The sequence below is a fragment of the Somniosus microcephalus genome, chromosome 1 (assembly GCF_052327205.1).
Source record: "Somniosus microcephalus isolate GS21.2 chromosome 1, FLI_Smic_1.0, whole genome shotgun sequence".
NCBI classification, from domain to species: Eukaryota; Metazoa; Chordata; class Chondrichthyes; order Squaliformes; family Somniosidae; genus Somniosus; species Somniosus microcephalus.
The window spans coordinates 338555302-338575706 of record NC_140987.1 but is presented as its reverse complement, the minus strand read 5'-3'; the positions used below and the strand labels follow the sequence as shown (position 1 = coordinate 338575706).

The 20405-nt window shown below is 49.8% G+C and overlaps 1 pseudogene; it reads left to right on the top strand.

Moving 5' to 3' along the window:
• The window catches only part of LOC147124927 (uncharacterized), a 164473-nt pseudogene that overhangs the window by 88139 nt on the left and 55929 nt on the right, over positions 1-20405 (top strand).

Below are 20405 nucleotides of genomic sequence, written 5' to 3'. Positions count from 1 at the left end.
AACATCTCAACACACCGACTGGTTCACAGGAATGAGTCATACAGATCCTGGGATCTTTATGTAAGAGGAGTCAGGGGCGGAGCCAAGAGCCAAGACCTGGAACCTCCCAGGTTAGTCGGGAAAGAGGAAGTGAAACTATACACAGTGGGGGAGGGTAATATACATGAGTGCAAAACGAATACAGGATTAAGACAAACAGATTTCATTACAGCCTGTAAGTACAGTGCCAAGCCCTGATCTTGCCTGCACTGCCTCCCATGGTTGAATAGCCCTGACATTGCCAAGCCCTGATCTTGCACGCACTGTCTCCCATGGTCGAATAGCCCTGACATTGCCAAGCCCTGATCTTGCCCGCACTGCCTCCCATGGTCGAATAGCCCTGACAGTGTCAAGCACTGATCTCGCCTGCACTGCCTCCCATGGTCGAATAACACTGACAGTGTCAAGCCCTGATCTCGCCTGCACTGCCTCCTATGGTCGAATAGCCCTGACAGTGTCTAAAGTCCTGAATGTGCAAGTGCTTTTCATGACAGTCCCATAGCTGCTGGATGAGGGCTGGCCATTAGGGCTTTCAGGCCCCTTTGGCCATAAAGTGAGGTGCACATGCAGGGATGAGGAGGATACTGGAAAGGGTACTCACCCTGACAACCCAAGTGAGGTCGTTGAATTTTTTCCGGCATTGGGTTGGTGTCCTGCCAACCACGCTTTTGGACGTGACCCTGTTTGCCACCTCCCTCCATGCTTTCCGATATTCGGCGGGCAGCGGCCTCCTGCCGCCCTCAGGGAAGAGGATATGGCGCCTGCGGTCCACTGCGCCAACCAGCAGCCACAGGTCACCCTCGCCGAAGCGCTGCGCTCTCTCCCTGGCCTTCTCCATTCGCCTGGGCGTGGAGCAGTTCCAGAAGCAGTGTTCAGGCCTTGCCTTAGGGCTGCAGTATGCACGGCGTGGCAGCCAAACAATTCCACCCTCCTCCTTTAAGTGCTGACCGGCGCCTGACTGTCCTCAATGAGCTACTCGCTGCACCTGCGCTGCGCCCGCCTTCGGTGTTTGCGCCCCAGATCGCCGGCTTAGCGCCTAATGATAGCCGTGCATCGCCTGCTTTAGCGCAGCAGCAACCTCTTGGGGCGATGCAGCTGAATATCGACAAAGGTGGCGCTAAGTTGCGTCGGGCGCAAAAGTTAGCGAACACCATGCTGTAGCGCCCCAAATGTGACTATACTGAATTTCTAGGCCTATGTCTCACCATTCACTGGGGAACTCACTGAGACTCTTCCAAAGGTGCACAAAAATCTGTCCAAGTGTTGAAAGTAAAGATTTCATTGTTTGGCAACACAATACCAGAAACTGCACATGAAGATTGGCACAATTGCCTAACCTTGTTTGTTGTTAATTGGTATGCTTGCTGTAGGATGAAGGTGAGTGTGAGGGGTGGTTAGTGAGATGTGGAAGTGATAATGTAGATAGAGAGGGATGGATGGAGGTCCAAGGTAATTTGGTGTGAGTAAAGATGTGCAGGAGATGGGTAGAGAAGGCAGAGTGATGGGGATGTGATGAGTGGCACAGCAGGATGAGGTTGAGTGTGGCTTGGCAGTCATGTTTTGTGATCTACTGAGATTATTGAAAGGTTTGTGCCACTACAGCCTGGTCCTCTTGACAACATCCCTGCTCGTGCCCTCCTGTGCAATGTGCAACCAGGCTGTGTTGGTCTCCTGGAGAGGCGTCTTCCACCCATTGAAAGGGAAAAGAACCTCCACGCATGCTGTGACTCCCTCCATAAGCATATGGAGAACACTGACAGCACAACTATCAAAATGAATTTGGACATGGCCCCTTTAAGAAAACAGTCTGATGATGCGTCATCAAAGCATGCCATCAGACCAATTTCCTTTAAATTGGCTGGAAACCTCGCAGGGTGGGCTTAACAAGCCCAATCAATGGAAAATTCTTCTCACAGAGCGGGATGGAAGCGGGAGCGGGGTCGCCGTCTGCCACCTACCTCGGCCACACTTAGCCCACCTCGGTAGGCAAAATTGCGCCTAAGAATCTGATTTTTATTTTAGTGGTTTTCTTTTGCCCTTTAGATGTGGGTATACATAGGATTACGTACATGGAATCGACAACACAAAAAGAGGCATTCGGTCCAACTGGTATCCTTTTACTTCTCGCTCATGAATGAATCAATCCATTCCAATTCTAGAGCAATTGGAATGAATGAACCAGGAAGATGGTTGTGGTTGTTGGAGATCAATCATCTCAGCCCATGACATTGCTGCAGGATTTCCTCAGGGCAGTGTCCTAGGCCCAACCATCTTCAGCTGCTTCATCAATGACCTTTCCTGGATCATAAGGTCAGAAATGAGGAAGTTCACTGATGATTGCACAGCGTTCAGTTCCATTCGCATCTCCCCAGATAATGAAGCCATCCATGCCTGCATGCAACAAGACCTGGACGACATTCAGGCTTTGGTTGATAAGTGGCAAGTAACATTCGCGCCACACCAAGTGCCAGGCAATAACTATCTCCAACAAGAGAGAGTCAATCAACATCCTTTGGGTCACCATTGACCAGAAACTTAACTGGACCTGCCACATATATAAGGTGGCAACAAGAGCAGGTCAGAGGCTAGGTATTCTGTGGCGAGTGTCTCACCTCCTGACTCCCCAAAGCCTTTCCATCATCTACAAGGCACAAGTAAGGAGTGTGATGGAATACTCACCACTTGCCTGGATGAGTGCAGCTCCCACAATACTCAAGAAGCTTGACACCTTCCAGGACAAAGCAGCCCACATGATCGGCACCCCATCCACTACCTTAAACATTCACTCCCTCCACCACTGTTGCACCATGGCTGCAGTGTGTACCATCTACAAGATGCACTGCAGCAACTCGCCAAGGCTTCTTCGACACCACCTCTAAAACCCGCAACCTCTACCACCTAGAAGGACAAAGGCAGCAGGCGCCTGCGAACACCATCACCTCCAAGTTCACCTCCAAGTTACACACCATCCTGACTTGGAAATATATTGTCATTCCTTCTTCGCCGCTGGGTCAAAATCCTGGAACTTCCTCTGTAACAGCACTGTGGGCGTACCTTACCACAGTGACTGCAGCGGTTCAAGATGGCGGCTCACCACCGCCTTCTCAAGGGCAACTAGGGATTGGCAATAAATGCTGGCCTTGCCAATGATGCCCACATCCCAGATACGAATATTTAAAAAAATCTTGTCCTAACATGCATCAATTCTATCTGCCATGTGGCAGCAAGTTTCACATTCTCATCTCTCTGTTTGAAGAAATTCCCCCTAAATTCTTTGTTTGATCTATAAGTGGCTATCTTTCATTTATGTCCACTTGTTCTGTACTCACCAACAAGTGGAAACAGTTTCTCCCCATCCACCCTATTGAACCCCTTAATCATTTTAAAGACCTCTATCTGCAATCGTTTTATTAAGAAAAGGTGCTCTACTCTGCTCCATCTTTCCTGCGTAGGATTCTCAAAATTCCCACATTTCCCAAGTTATTAAATAAGGGACCGTGAAGGACAAGTTTTTAATAAGGGAACCCTGAAGGACAATGGCTTTTGCACTTTATGGCAAAACCTGCAAGGTTAAAGCAGGGCCCTGCACACAGCATGTCAAGTTCAAAACTCAAAACTTGACATGCCCGGGCTTGTGGGAGACAGCTTTGATTTGTTATTTCAAAACAAGACAACTGAAGGAGACAGAACACGCATTCTTCCCTTTAAAACAAAGCAACTCAGGAAAAGACTTAATCTTGCACAAACCTAAAGCCCATCAAGACTCTGCATAAATAATCGCTTACAGTTCGAACAAGCTACCAAGCCAGGAAGACACCGATTTACATTATGCATAACAAACACCAAGACATTAAAAACCATTTAGCAACGGGGCAACCGGCCAAAAACCAGTTAAGGTGAATGGCTATAATCACTTTAACGAGCCCGCCAAAATCAGACAAAGAACTAACCCTGATTTGGCGCGCAGATAACAAACTCAAAAACAGTATAATTGTAGGCCCACCGGTAACCAAGGACACAGGCAGAAGCTTACAGGACACAAGGGCATTCAACCGGAAGGCTCATGGAACATCACGGCGAGGGGACATGGTGGGGCAGGCTCGACCGAAGACAACAAGGCCGCAACCGCAGCCCGACACAAGGACCAACCACGAGCACCGCGGTAACAAAGGGCCGGGTAAACCATATCTTCAGATCATTACCACTACACAGGTAATGATCTAGGCCACTGTGACCGAGCCGACACCGAAGACCGCCAACCGAACCAAACTCGACGACCGAACCACCACCGGAAGAACAAAATCCGAAGTTTTCCACTCTACAAGCTAAAGTACCCAACAAAAACTTTATTCCCTATTTCTAACTAAGGAAAGAAGGTACTTACCAGTCAAATCCACAACCGCGCCCATACCGCATCAGCGGACTCCACCCAACTGAAGAACCTTTGCAGATTCTAAGGCTGGGACCACGTGGCGAAGCCAGGCCCCAAAGGACACAAAGAGTGAACCCCAACAATGCAACCAGCTGAACTGACAGGATTCGAACTGTCAAGAAACCCCTATTGGTGAGCATGATCCCTGGCTCTTTTTAGTGCAATTTAGTTAGATATTGGGGGTGGGACAAGGGTAGGGGGATTATTAATGTGATTTTCCCTCATTGTGCCGTGTGTTCCCCATTCTTAATTAAGTGTACTCTTGAATGTCTGTAACTACTCCAGTAATCTAAGTGTATAATTTTATTGTGACTCTAATAAACACAGTTTTCTTGCACCAAACCAGTTGTCTACTTCAATTCTGTATCGCAGCCTGTATCTAAGTCCAGAGTCCAGAACCCAGGGGTGTGGGGGCGATTCGTACCGCTCAAAACAGTCAGGGGTAAAGCTGACTCAACACACCACCCCCTACACCTGATAGTTACATTCTTTTTAATTCTGGTAACATCCTCGTACAGCTTTTCTGCACTTTCTCCAGCACTTCAATATATTTTTGTTATACAGAGCCCAGAACTGCACACAGTACTCCAAGTGTGGTGTAAACACAATTCTATGTAAGCTTAACATTACCTCCCTGCAATAAAGAAATGACAGACTTGTTAAATAAAAACTTTGTATCTGTTTTCACAGTGGAGCAAGAGGCCAAAATACCAGAGGTATAAGGGATCCTAAAAATAAGTTATGGGGAGGAACTTATTGGATTTAATCATAGAACCATAGAAAGTTACAGCACGGAAGGAAGCCATTTCGGCCCATCGTACCTGCGCCGGCCAACAAAGAGCTATCCAGCCTAATCCCACTTCCCAGTTCTTGGTCCATAGCCCTGCAGGTTAGAGCATCCCAAGTGCACATCCAAGTACTTTTTAAATGTGGTTAGGGTTCCTGCCTCTACCACCCTTTCAGGCAGTGAGTTCCAGACCCCCACACCCCTCTGGGTGAAGAAATTTCCCCTCAAATCCCCTCTAAACCTTCCCCCAATTACTTTAAATCTGTGCCCCCTGGTTTGTGACCCCTCTGCTAAGGGAAATAGGTCCTTCCTATCCACTTTATCTATGCCCCTCATAATTTAAACACCTCAATAAGGTCTCCCCTCAGCCTCCTCTGTTCCAAGGAAAACAGACCCAACCTATCCAGTCTTTCCTCATAGCTAAGATTCCCTACTCCCGGCAACATCCTTGTAAATCTCCTCTGTACCCTCTCTCGTGCAATCACATCTTTCCTGTAATGTGGTGACCAGATTGCACGCAGTACTCTAGCTGAGGCCTAACTAGTGTTTTATACAGTTGAAGCATAACCCCCCTGCTCTTGTATGCTGTACTACGGTTAATAAAGGTAAGCATTCTGTATGCCTTCTTAACCACCTTATCTACCTGGCCTGCTACCTTCAGGGATCTGTGGACATGCACTCCAAGGTCCCTTTGTTCCTCTACACTGCTCGGTGTCCTACCATTTAATGTGTATTATCTTTCCTTGTTAGCCCTCCCCAAATGCATTACCTCACACTTCTCCGGATTGAATTCCATTTGCCACTGTTCTGCCCACCTGACCAATTTATTGATATATTCCTGCAGTCTACAGCTTCCTTCTTCAGTATCAACCACACAGCCGATTTTAGTATCATCTGCAAACTTCTTAATCATACTCCCTATATTCAAGTCAAGATCATTGATATATACCACAAAAAGCAAGGGACCTAATACTGAGCCCTGCGGAACCCCACTGGAAACCGCCTTCTAGTCACAAAAATATAAGTTCAAAAAAAGGAAATGGAGAAAATAATGCCTCTTAATCTCCAGACCTGGTGGCTTCCACCCAGAGTATTAAAAGAAACAATTGGGAAATTACAGCTGCATTAATCATAATTTTCCAAAGTTCTCTAGATTCATGAACTTTTCCCTTTGAATTGGAAAATTACAAATAGCCCTCCATTATTTAAGACGGGAGAGAGGGAAAAAGCAGTAAACTACACAGACCTGTCTGTTTAAAGGACGGTTATGGGGTGTTACTGGAATCTATCATCAGGGACAAAGTGTCCAGGTAAATCTCCACCTCCCTGATGCATCACAATGGGCCAGAAATTAGGATCGGGAGCTTGCCGCGCTTGCAAGCCCCCGATGTGCACTCACCCTGCGCGCCGACATCTGAAGCCCGGGCCTGCTTGGAATTCCTGTCACTGGCTCGGTTCAGATGTCGGCGCGATGTGCTTGCCTGATCCAGCGGCGTAGTTAGTGCGATGTGCCAGCTGGGATCAGGTGAGCACTCTGCAGCCAATCAGGGGAGGGGAAACGTCATTCATGAGTTTGATAGTAAGAACTGTCAAACTCATGAAAAGTACGGGCGCCCAAAAGACTAGTTTAACTTTAAATAAAATTTTAAAAAACATCCCAATAATTAAATAAACTATAAATAACTTTAAAAAAACTATTTTAAACAATCAATAAAATTTTTGAAAAAAATAATTTTTTATGAAATCAGGTCTAAAAATAAACTTACCTTACTGTAAAGTCCTTAAAAACAATGAAGCTGTGGCAAAAATGTAATAATTTTAAATAATAGACCACTTACCTTCAAGAATCCACTCCTTACGCCTCCTTTTTATATGTTTAAAAAGTTCAGGCCCTTGCACACGTGCAAACCTGTCAAAAAGAAGGAAGTTCAACGCGTGCGTGCAGAGTTCTGCGCGCACGCGTTGGACCTCTGAACCCCTTGGAGGAAATGCCGGTTTCCCGCGCATGCATTGTGCATGCTGAAATCCGGCACTTCCAACGGGCCCACGCGTGAGTACACCGTCCGTACTCACGCGTTGGGACCGGAATTACTGGCCCATTTAAATAAAGCAAGGTTAGAGATGGCAGGGCAGGTGGTGTGTCGTAACTACAGCTTGTGGGAGTTTGTGGAGAGCATCGTGATCCCGAGCAACCACATCTGCAGTAAGTGTCTGCAACTCGAGGAACTTCGGCACAATGCTGTTGAGCTGGAGTAGCTGGAGTGCCCGGCGGTGCCGAGGGTTTTTTGAGGGGATGTTGTTATGAAAAAAGTAGAAATATTTTTATAAATATAAATGAGTTTGTCTGTCTGTGTGGGAAGGAGAGAGAGAGAGGGAAAGAGAGAGAGAGAGGGAAGGAGAGAGAGAGAGGGAAGGAGAGAGAGAGAGAGAGTGAAGGAGAGAGAGAGAGAGGGAAGGAGAGAGAGAGAGAGGGAAGGAGAGAGAGAGGGAAGGAGAGAGAGACAGAGAGGGAAGGAGAGAGAGAGAGAGGGAAGGAGAGAGAGAGAGAGAGGGAAGGAGAGAGAGAGAGAGGGAAGGAGAGAGAGAGAGAAGGAGAGAGAGACAGAGAGGGAAGGAGAGAGAGAGAGGGAAGGAGAGAGAGAGAGAGAGGGAAGGAGAGAGAGAGGGAAGGAGAGAGAGAGCAAGGGAAGGAGAGAGAGACAGAGAGAGAGAGGGAAAGAGAGAGAGAGGGAAGGTGACAGAGAGAGAGGGAAGGAGAGAGAAAGAGAGGGAAGGAGGGAGAGAGAGAGAGGGAAGGAGAGAGAGAAGGAAGGAGAGAGAGAGGGAAGGAGAGAGAGACAGAGAGAGGGAAGGAGAGAGAGAAAGAGAGAGGAAAGGAGAGAGAGAGAGAGAGAGGGAAGGAGGGAGAGAGGGAGAGGGAAGGAGAGAGAGAGAGGAAAGGAGAGAGAGAGGGAAGGAGAGAGAGGGAGGGAAGGAGAGAGAGACAGAGAGAGAGAGGGAAGGAGAGAGAGAGAGAGAGGGAAGGAGAGAGAGACAGAGAGAGAGAGGGAAGGAGCGAGAGAGAGGGAAGGAGAGAGAGAGAGAGAGGGAAGGAGAGAGAGAGAGAGAGGGAAGGAGAGAGAGAGGGAAGAAGGGAGTGAGGGAAGGAGATAGAGAAGAGAGGAAGACACCCCGGGGAAGGGGCTGGACTCAGAGCCCGGTGGGTAAAGAAGGGCGGCCACCATTTTGTGAGGTCGGCGGGAAGTTTGAATTGCGGCGGCCGAAGGAAGGAAGAAAGCGAGCTCTCCCTCCCTCTCCCATCCCTTCACTCTTTACCTCCCTCACCCTCTCTCCCTGCCCCTCTCTCTCTCCCTCCCCGCTCTCTCTCTCTCCCTCCCTCTCCCCTCCCTCTCTCCCCTCCCTCCGACTCACCTCGGTACCAGAACGGAGTATATCCGACACCGGGAGGCCGGCTGCCCATCGCTCAGAAGCGAGCCCGGGGTTCCTCATGTTTAACCAGGCGGGCCATTGGGCCCGGTTGGCCGGGCGGCAGTGGAAGGCCTTTCGCTCCGGACTCCCGTGTCTGATTTAGGTCGGGGACGGCACGTTGGAAAGCCCCGGTTTTCCCGGTCCCGCACTAATGGCAAGAGAGAGAGGGGGAAGGAGAGAGAGAGAGAGAGGGAAGAGGAGAGAGAGAGAGAGAGAGAAGAGGAGAGAGAGAGAGGGAAGGAGATTTAAAATCCCGACTTTTGTCTGTTTTCCCACGCAGCCGGCCAGAGAAAAGATAAACAAAAGAGATGAAGAGTCTAATTTAAAGCAGCCTCTCCCCCGCTAAAAGGTGAGAGCCGGAGGGAGATTTTGCGGGTGAAGAGGGGCGGCCGCCATTTTGTGAGGCACTAACGGCAGTTTGAAAGATTAGGCCCCGCCCACACACACATCATGAAACGCCCCCCATGATGCAGCACGCTCCCCTGTAGGATTGGTCAACCTTCACGTCACTCAATGCTAATGAGCGGATTCCCCCGTATGATTGGCCAACCGCTAATGAGCGGATTTTTGAATGCTTTTTGTATACTGTCCGAACAATTTTTGTCTGACCAAAAAGTAAATACGCCTATGAGACTCCCCGAATCATAAGCTTTCTTTAATATAACATATGTGTAGGTACGCTCTTTACCGTCTCGCGCTGCCGCTGCTTTAATTCGGGTCCACTCTCGGGACACTCTTTACCATCTCGCGCTGCCGCTGCTTTAATTCGGGTCCACTCTCGGGACGCTCTTTACCATCTCGTGCTGCCGCTGCTTTAATTCGGGTCCACTCTCGGGACGCTCTTCACCGTCTCGCGCTGCTGCTGCTTTAATTCGGGTCCGCTCTCGGGACACTCTTTACCATCTCGTGCTGCCGCTGCTTTAATTCGGGTCCGCTCTCGGGACACTCTTTATCCTCTCGCCGCTGCCGCTGCTTTAATTCGGGTCCGCTCTCAGGACGCTCTTTATCCTCTCGCCGCTGCCGCTGCTTTAATTCGGGATCTCCTCTCTGGACGCTATTTACCGTCTTGCACTGCCGCTACTTTAATTCGGGTCCGCTCTCAGGATGCTCTTTATCCTCTCACCGTTGCGGCCGCTTTAATTCGGGTCCGCTCTCGGTATGCTCTTTAACGTCTCGCGCTGCCGCTTCTTTAATTCGGGGTCTCCTCTCTGGACGCTCTTTACCGTCTTGCACTGCCGCTGCTTTAATTCTGGTCCGCTCTCAGGACGCTCTTTATCCTCTCACCGTTGCCGCTGCTTTAATTCGGGTCTGCTCTCGGGACACTCTTTACCGTCTCGCGCAGCCGCTGCTTTAATTCGGGTCTGCTCTCGGGACGCACTTTACCGTCTCGCGCTGTTGCTGCTTTAATTCGGGTCCGCTCTCGGGACGCTCTTTACCATCTCGCGCTGCCGCTGCTTTAATTCGTGTCCGCTCTCGCGACGCACTTTACTGTCTCGCGCTGTCGCTGCTTTAATTTGGGTACGCTCTCAGGATGCTCTTTATCCTCTCACCGTTGCCGCTGCTTTAATTCGGGTCCGCTCTCGGTATGCTCTTTAACGTCTCGCGCTGCCGCTACTTTAATTCGGGGTCACCTCTCTGGACGCTCTTTACCGTCTTGCACTGCCGCTACTTTAATTCGGGTCCGCTCTCAGGACGTTCTTTATCCTCTCACCGTTGCCGCTGCTTTAATTCGGGTCCGCTCTCGGTATGCTCTTTACCATCTTGCACTGCCGCTGCTTTAATTCGTGTCTCCTCTCTGGACACTCTTTACCGTCTTGCACTGCCGCTGCTTTAATTCGGTTCTGCTCTCTGGACACTCTTTATCCTCTCACCGTTGCCGCTGCTTTAATTCGGGTCCGCTCTCGGGACGCTCTTTACCGTCTTGCACTGCCGCTGCTTTAATTCGGGGTCTCCTCTCTGGACGCTCTTTACCGTCTTGCACTGCCGCTGCTTTAATTCGGTTCTGCTCTCTGGACACTCTTTATCCTCTCACCGTTGCCGCTGCTTTAATTCGGGTCCGCTCTCAGGACGCTCTTTACCGTCTTGCACTGCCGCTGCTTTAATTCGGGTCTGCTCTCGGGACGCTCTTTACCGTCTTGCACTGCCGCTACTTTAATTCGTGTCCGCTCTCGCGACGCACTTTACCGTCTCGCGCTGTCGCTGCTTTAATTCGGGTCCGCTCTCAGGACGCTCTTTATCCTCTCACTGTTGCCGCTGCTTTAATTCGGGTCTGCTCTCGGGACGCTCTTTACCGTCTCGCGCTGTCGCTGCTTTAATTCGGGTCCGCTCTCAGGACGCTCTTTATCCTCTCACCGTTGCCGCTGCTTTAATTCGGGTCTGCTCTCGGTATGCCCTTTAACGTCTCGCGCAGCCGCTACTTTAATTCGTGGTCTCCTCTCTGGACGCTCTTTACGTCTTGCACTGCCGCTGCTTTAATTCGGGTCTGCTCTCTGGACACTCTTTACCGTCTCGCGCTGCCACTGCTTTAATTCGTGTCCGCTCTCGCGACGCTCTTTACCGTCTCGCGCTGTCGCTGCTTTAATTCAGGTACGCTCTCAGGACGCTCTTTATCCTCTCACCGTTGCCGCTGCTTTAATTCGGGTCCGCTCTCGGTATGCCCTTTAACGTCTCGCGCTGCTGCTACTTTAATTCGGGGTCACCTCTCTGGACGCACTTTACCGTCTCGCGCTGCCGCTGCTTTAATTCGGGTCCGCTCTCAGGACGCTCTTTATCCTCTCACCGTTGCCGCTGCTTTAATTCGGGTCCGCTCTCGGTATGCTCTTTAACGTCTCGCGTTGCCGCTGCTTTAATTCGGGGTCTCCTCTCTGGACGCTCTTTACCGTCTTGCACTGCCGCTGCTTTAATTCGGGTCCGCTCTCAGGACGCTCTTTATCCTCTCACCGTTGCCGCTGCTTTAATTCGGGTCCGCTCTCTGTATGCTCTTTAACGTCTCGCGCAGCCGCTACTTTAATTTGGGGTCTCCTCTCTGGACGCTCTTTACCATCTTGCACTGCCGCTGCTTTAATTTGGGTCTGCTCTCGGGACGCTCTTTACCGTCTCGCGCTGTCGCTGCTTTAATTCGGGTCCGCTCTCAGGATGCTCTTTATCCTCTCACCGTTGCCGCTGCTTTAATTCGGGTCCGCTCTCTGTATGCTCTTTAACGTCTCGCGCTGCCGCTACTTTAATTCGGGGTCTCCTCTCTGGACGCTCTTTACTGTCTTGCACTGCCGCTACTTTAATTCGGGTCCGCTCTCAGGACGCTCTTTATCCTCTCACCGTTGCTGCTGCTTTAATTCGGGTCCGCTCTCGGTATGCTCTTTAACGTCTCGCGCTGCCGCTACTTTAATTCGGGGTCTCCTCTCTGGACGCTCTTTACCGTCTCGCGCTGCCGCTGCTTTAATTCAGGTCCACTCTCAGGACACTCTTTATCCTCTCACCGTTGCCGCTGCTTTAATTCGGGTCCGCTCTCGGTATGCTCTTTAACGTCTCGCGCTGCCGCTACTTTAATTCGGGGTCTCCTCTCTGGACGCTCTTTACCGTCTTGCACTGCCGCTGCTTTAATTCGGGTCTGCTCTCGGGACACTCTTTACCGTCTTGCGCTGCCGCTACTTTACTTCGGGTCCGCTCTCAGGACGCTCTTTATCCTCTCGCCGCTGCCGCTGCTTTAATTCGGGATCTCCTCTCTGGACGCTATTTACCGTCTTGCACTGCCGCTACTTTAATTCGGGTCCGCTCTCAGGATGCTCTTTATCCTCTCACCGTTGCGGCCGCTTTAATTCGGGTCCGCTCTCGGTATGCTCTTTAACGTCTCGCGCTGCCGCTTCTTTAATTCGGGGTCTCCTCTCTGGACGCTCTTTACCGTCTTGCACTGCCGCTGCTTTAATTCTGGTCCGCTCTCAGGACGCTCTTTATCCTCTCACCGTTGCCGCTGCTTTAATTCGGGTCTGCTCTCGGGACACTCTTTACCGTCTCGCGCAGCCGCTGCTTTAATTCGGGTCTGCTCTCGGGACGCACTTTACCGTCTCGCGCTGTTGCTGCTTTAATTCGGGTCCGCTCTCGGGACGCTCTTTACCATCTCGCGCTGCCGCTGCTTTAATTCGTGTCCGCTCTCGCGACGCACTTTACTGTCTCGCGCTGTCGCTGCTTTAATTTGGGTACGCTCTCAGGATGCTCTTTATCCTCTCACCGTTGCCGCTGCTTTAATTCGGGTCCGCTCTCGGTATGCTCTTTAACGTCTCGCGCTGCCGCTACTTTAATTCGGGGTCACCTCTCTGGACGCTCTTTACCGTCTTGCACTGCCGCTACTTTAATTCGGGTCCGCTCTCAGGACGTTCTTTATCCTCTCACCGTTGCCGCTGCTTTAATTCGGGTCCGCTCTCGGTATGCTCTTTACCATCTTGCACTGCCGCTGCTTTAATTCGTGTCTCCTCTCTGGACACTCTTTACCGTCTTGCACTGCCGCTGCTTTAATTCGGTTCTGCTCTCTGGACACTCTTTATCCTCTCACCGTTGCCGCTGCTTTAATTCGGGTCCGCTCTCGGGACGCTCTTTACCGTCTTGCACTGCCGCTGCTTTAATTCGGGGTCTCCTCTCTGGACGCTCTTTACCGTCTTGCACTGCCGCTGCTTTAATTCGGTTCTGCTCTCTGGACACTCTTTATCCTCTCACCGTTGCCGCTGCTTTAATTCGGGTCCGCTCTCAGGACGCTCTTTACCGTCTTGCACTGCCGCTGCTTTAATTCGGGTCTGCTCTCGGGACGCTCTTTACCGTCTTGCACTGCCGCTACTTTAATTCGTGTCCGCTCTCGCGACGCACTTTACCGTCTCGCGCTGTCGCTGCTTTAATTCGGGTCCGCTCTCAGGACGCTCTTTATCCTCTCACTGTTGCCGCTGCTTTAATTCGGGTCTGCTCTCGGGACGCTCTTTACCGTCTCGCGCTGTCGCTGCTTTAATTCGGGTCCGCTCTCAGGACGCTCTTTATCCTCTCACCGTTGCCGCTGCTTTAATTCGGGTCTGCTCTCGGTATGCCCTTTAACGTCTCGCGCAGCCGCTACTTTAATTCGTGGTCTCCTCTCTGGACGCTCTTTACGTCTTGCACTGCCGCTGCTTTAATTCGGGTCTGCTCTCTGGACACTCTTTACCGTCTCGCGCTGCCACTGCTTTAATTCGTGTCCGCTCTCGCGACGCTCTTTACCGTCTCGCGCTGTCGCTGCTTTAATTCAGGTACGCTCTCAGGACGCTCTTTATCCTCTCACCGTTGCCGCTGCTTTAATTCGGGTCCGCTCTCGGTATGCCCTTTAACGTCTCGCGCTGCTGCTACTTTAATTCGGGGTCACCTCTCTGGACGCACTTTACCGTCTCGCGCTGCCGCTGCTTTAATTCGGGTCCGCTCTCAGGACGCTCTTTATCCTCTCACCGTTGCCGCTGCTTTAATTCGGGTCCGCTCTCGGTATGCTCTTTAACGTCTCGCGTTGCCGCTGCTTTAATTCGGGGTCTCCTCTCTGGACGCTCTTTACCGTCTTGCACTGCCGCTGCTTTAATTCGGGTCCGCTCTCAGGACGCTCTTTATCCTCTCACCGTTGCCGCTGCTTTAATTCGGGTCCGCTCTCTGTATGCTCTTTAACGTCTCGCGCAGCCGCTACTTTAATTTGGGGTCTCCTCTCTGGACGCTCTTTACCATCTTGCACTGCCGCTGCTTTAATTTGGGTCTGCTCTCGGGACGCTCTTTACCGTCTCGCGCTGTCGCTGCTTTAATTCGGGTCCGCTCTCAGGATGCTCTTTATCCTCTCACCGTTGCCGCTGCTTTAATTCGGGTCCGCTCTCTGTATGCTCTTTAACGTCTCGCGCTGCCGCTACTTTAATTCGGGGTCTCCTCTCTGGACGCTCTTTACTGTCTTGCACTGCCGCTACTTTAATTCGGGTCCGCTCTCAGGACGCTCTTTATCCTCTCACCGTTGCTGCTGCTTTAATTCGGGTCCGCTCTCGGTATGCTCTTTAACGTCTCGCGCTGCCGCTACTTTAATTCGGGGTCTCCTCTCTGGACGCTCTTTACCGTCTCGCGCTGCCGCTGCTTTAATTCAGGTCCACTCTCAGGACACTCTTTATCCTCTCACCGTTGCCGCTGCTTTAATTCGGGTCCGCTCTCGGTATGCTCTTTAACGTCTCGCGCTGCCGCTACTTTAATTCGGGGTCTCCTCTCTGGACGCTCTTTACCGTCTTGCACTGCCGCTGCTTTAATTCGGGTCTGCTCTCGGGACACTCTTTACCGTCTTGCGCTGCCGCTACTTTACTTCGGGTCCGCTCTCAGGACGCTCTTTATCCTCTCACCGTTGCCGCTGCTTTAATTTGGGTCCGCTCTCGGTATGCTCTTTAATGTCTCACGCTGCCGGTACTTCAATTCGGGGTCTCCTCTCTGGACGCTCTTTACCGTCGTGCTCTGCCGCTACTTTAATTCGGGTCCACTCTCAGGACGCTCTTTATCCTCTCGCCGCTGCCGCTGCTTTAATTCGGGTCCGCTCTCGGGCCGCTCTTTACCGTCTCACGCTGCCGATGCTTTAATTCAGGTCCGCTCTTGGTATGCTCTTTAACGTCTCCCGCTGCCGCTACTTTAATTCAGGTCCGCTCTCGGGATGCTCTTTATCGTCTCGCCGCTGCTGATGCTTTAAGTGCTTGGATGAGTGCAGCTCCAACAACACTTAAGAAGATTGACACCATCCAGGTCTAAGCAGTCCACTTCATTGGCACCCTCATCCACCACCTTAAACATTCACTCTCTCCACCACCAGCGCACCGTGGCTGCAATGTTTATCATCTACAAGATGCATTACGGCAACTTTCCAAGGCTTCTTCGGTAGCACCTCCCAAACCCACGACCTCTACCACCTAGAAGGACAAGGGCAGCAGCTGCATGGGAACACCATCACCTGCAAGTTCCCCTCCAAGTTGCACGTCATTCTGACTTAGAAATATATTGCCGATCCTTCATCGCCGCTGGGTCAAAATCCTGGAACTCCCTCCGTAACAGCACTGTAGGAGTACCTTCACCACAGGGACTGCAGTGGTTCAAGAAGGCGGCTCACCACCACCTTCTCAAGGGCAATTAGGGATGGGCAATAAATGCTGGCTTTGCCAGCGACACCCACATCCCATAAACGAATAAAAAAAAAATCAACGTACTGCCCTTCAACCGGCTATACTTCAACATCCCCTTGCGAAGACTACAATGGTACATGATGGGATGTTTACACTATGGCAAACTATAAACATCCCAAGGCCCTACTTCAATCATGAACACTGGCTGTTGCTAAGTGAAATCTCTACCTCTCTCCAATGATGTCAACAACATTTTTTCCCTATATTGCATGAACTAAATAAGAGCATAAGAAATAGGAGTAGGAGTAGGCCATTCGGCCCTTCGAGCCTGCTCCACCATTCAATAAGATCAGGGCTGATCTTCCACCTCATCTCCACTTTCCTGCACTATCCCTATATCCCTTGATTCACTTAATATTCAAAAATCTATCGATCTCTATCTTGAATATACTCAACGACTGAGCCTCCACAGCCCTCTGGGGTGGAGAATTCCAAAGATTCACCACCCTCTGAGTGAAGAAATTTCTCCTCATCTCAGCCCTAAATGGCCGACCCCTTATTCTGAGACTGTGACCCCTGGTTCTAGACTTCCCAGCCAGGGGAAACATCCTTCCTGCATCTACCCTGTTAAGCCCTGTAAGAATTTTGTATGTTTCAATAAGATCACCTTTCACTCTTCCAAACTCTGGAGAATATAGGCCTAGTCTACTCAATCTCTCCTCATATGACAATCCCCCACATCCCAGGAACCAGTCTGGTGAACATTGGTTGCACTCCCTCTATGGCAAGTATATCCTTCCTTAGGTAAGGAGACCAAAACTGTACACAATACTCCTGGTGTGGTCTCACCAGGGCCCTATATAATTGTAGTAAGATGTCTTTACTCTTATACTCAAACCCTCTTGTAATAAAGGCCAACATACCATGTGCTTTCCTAATTGCTTGCTGTACCTGCATGTTAACTTTCAGTGATTCGTGTATGAGGACACCCAGTTTCCTCTGAACACCAACATTTCCCAATCTCTCACCATTTAAAAAATACTCTGCTTTTCTATTTTTCCTACCAAAGTGGATAACTTCACATTTCTCCACATTATATTCCATTTGACATTTTCTTGCCCACTCACTTAGCCTGTCTATATCCCCTTGAAGCCTCCTTGCATCCTCCTCACAACTTACATTCCCACCCAGCTTTGTATCATCAGCAAACTTGGATATATTACATTTGATCCCCTCATCCAAATCATTGATATAGATTGTGAATAGCTGAGGCCCAAGCACTGATCCTTGCAATACCCCACTAGTTACAGCCTGCCAACCCGAAAATGATCCGTTTATTCCTACTCTCTGTTTTCTGTCCACTTTTCAGAACATCTTTCAGAAGCTGAATTAACCGAGTTCCACATGCCAACATGTCCTACTTTTTAAAAAATAAAATTCCCCAATGGGTTATGTTACCTCTTAGCAAAGTGTTTTATATCCTTCTTTGTCTTTAATAATCCTGGGTTTCTCATAGTGCCCTTGCTATCTCTTTACCTTTCCTTATATTTTCTATGTCCCTTATCGAACTCCTTATACAAGATAATGCAATGACCAGAATCCCTAAAGCTATTATCTGTGCTATCACCAATCCCATCTGGAGCAGTCTAGCCCAAGCATGTAGTTCCACACTAGAGACTACTTCCTACCATTCATGATTCCCAAGTCTCCTATTTGCCTGTTCTGTCTCTCGATTTGTCTGCATCATTTGCACTCTGTGTTTCTGGGATGTCCTAGTTCACTCAATTATGGCCTTTAAAGCTAGAGAAAGGGGAGGTATATCGTGTCCCATATGTGGAATGGCTCAAATGGCTTCATCCTCCTGAGGCAGTCGCATCTGTAGAAAAGTGGCATTATGATGATGTACCGGTGCCAACGTTTTAGCACTTAAACGAGTGTTTCTCGTTGGAGTCAGACAAAATTGATGTTCTAGTATGGGGTATTGGGTTGAACCCACGGTCATATGAGTGGCTGTGGTAGTCACACAATACTGTCCTTTTCCTTTATACATGGTATTAGTTTGGTCCACGCCCCATTTACTTATTCCAATCTGACATTTGGTGATTCTTTTTTGTGAGTGAATCCACAAGCTGGAACAGTATGTTGATGGACTCCGTCACATCTACAAACCCACGTTGCCTCGTTCAGAGTAAAACACTGCATATCTAGTGCTATCCAAGTTCCTCACTTCTTAATCAGATATCTTGAATATTCCTCATACTGTTTATGGATTGGACCTAACTAACGCGATTTCAAGGTAACCTTCACCTCTTAAAGCAGAGATGCATTGTGGCTGCAAGAAAAGGTGGGAGTCATTTGAAAAATAATTGTATGCTTTGATATTTTGAGCAATGGCTAAACATGCGAGAGAGCTTACACCAAGGTTTTCAAACACTGCAATGGAAGTCTTGGTGGAAAGAAGAGAGATGTCCTGTATCCATAAAGAGGCAGGATGCCCTCCAGTCAGATGCTCAGGAGGCAATGGGAACAAGTAGCAGCAGAGGTCAATGGCAGGAGTGCTGCTCCAAGAAAATAGATGCAGTGCAGGAAGAAGTTTAGCGACTCACATGAGTTGTCAAGGTCAGAAAGTTCATTTTCAAATCACACATCCTACCAACTGCACCACTAGCCTCATCTACTGCTCAATTCACTACACCCCCATCATCCATCTACCAACAATCTCTATCAATTAGTACTCAACATTAACATTTATATGCTTTACCTCACCCTCGCATGCTTAGCACTGTATCAAGCCTCATACTCACAACTCACAACATGCATACGCTGGCAGCTATTCAACTGTAACAGCCACATTACATTGCACAAAACTCACTGACACACTTCTGTCTTTCTTGCAGGAAAAGGTGGTGCATAACAGCAGGCAGCAGCAAAAAAACTGGAGGAGGGCAAGCAAGCTTGCACATTTTAACAGCCATGGAGTAGACAGTGCTGGCTATCATGAGAAGGGGCATAGCTGAGGCTGTGGCCACTGAAGGGGCTGAAGTGATCGATGATGAGGATATCTGCGTACCTAAGCTGAAGTGATCGATGATGAGGATATCTGCGTACCTAATCTTCCTTCTCTCAACCCACTTCTCCCTCATCCCTGAATCTCTGCTGACTTAGAAGCTGCAGATGACATGTGCACACACTTCTTTCTTTCTCCTCTCCCCTCACCACAACCTAACATTTCTCCCTTTTTCATTTCAGATACCCAAGAACTGGAACCTTCCCAGTCAGTGGAGGAAGAGGAAGGAGACAGTGAAGATGAAGTGACACCGTCACTTGGTCTTACACTCGCAGCCACCAGCTCAGACACTGACACTGCGCGTATTTTAGAGGCTAGAATAGAGGAGGGATCTGCACGTGGTGAGACACCGGGCACAAGTGTGCAGGAGCCAGGGCGGGGTGAAAGGATAGTGCAGGTACCTGCTCATCAGAGGGAGAGGCTGCACACGAGTTCTGCTGCAGAGGACTCAGATTCGTACTTTGATGGGCCAGGCTACAAAAGAAGGCTGATTGGTGTCCACAACCAAATGCTTGGTGCACTGGAAATGCTGCCAGAAAGCTTGCACTCAATGTCAAGGAGCATGGAGGAGTCCAGCACCAACAAGGTACAGGGCTTTCCGCAGAGCTTGGAGCCCATCCTTTCCAACATGGTATGGGTTTTCACCTCCATCAGCACATCTGGCAAACCCACCATGATGCAGCATCTGATGGCCGATGTCTTAGTTTCCATTGCAGCACAAGCAGCTTCCATCAAAGGTCTGAATGCTGCAGCAGAATTCAGACTACCACCATGCAAGGTCAGACTGCTGCCATGCAAGCTCAAACTGCTGCCATCATAGCTCTGGATCAAAGGGACTGCCAGGGCATCACAGCAGTCCATCAATTTGTTCTCCAACAGATTACTAGGATTTCTGAGGCATGCCCCGGGAGAGTGGCAGTGGCGCCATGGAGTACGAACCTACTGTCCTCTCTCAGGATGACAGCATTCTTGCTCCCACCCTTGCCACTTCGCCCGCGCCCTTGCTGCTGCCTGCCAGCAACTGCTGCAGCCTAGGCTGAGATGGCGCAGTCTGAAGCCAGGCCTTTTAGGCCCAGAGTGGCTCGAACTCACCCTCCAAGGCCATCTGCAGTCTCCTCAATTGAATGTCAGTAGCCTTCCACCACCCATGCTGCAAGCAACTGGGGCAGCACCTCATAGGAGCACTGGGAAAGGCAAAAGCACAAGGAAGACAGGTACTAAGGGAATGCACAAGAGTGATGTAGGGGTCACAAAATCCCCTCAGCCCCCGAAGATCGGGAAATATTAATCCACATCGTGGACGAAGACCTGTGTGATTTAAATTGTCTCTGGGTTGGACAATGTTTTAAAACATACCCAGAACCGCAAAAGGCTGCGTTAAAAAGCTCGTAAGCTGGGCAGCACTTGGACACTGGAATCAAAGAACTTTGTGAAAATCGCACACTTTAAGATTGTACATTTTATTAAAAGATGTACTCTTGA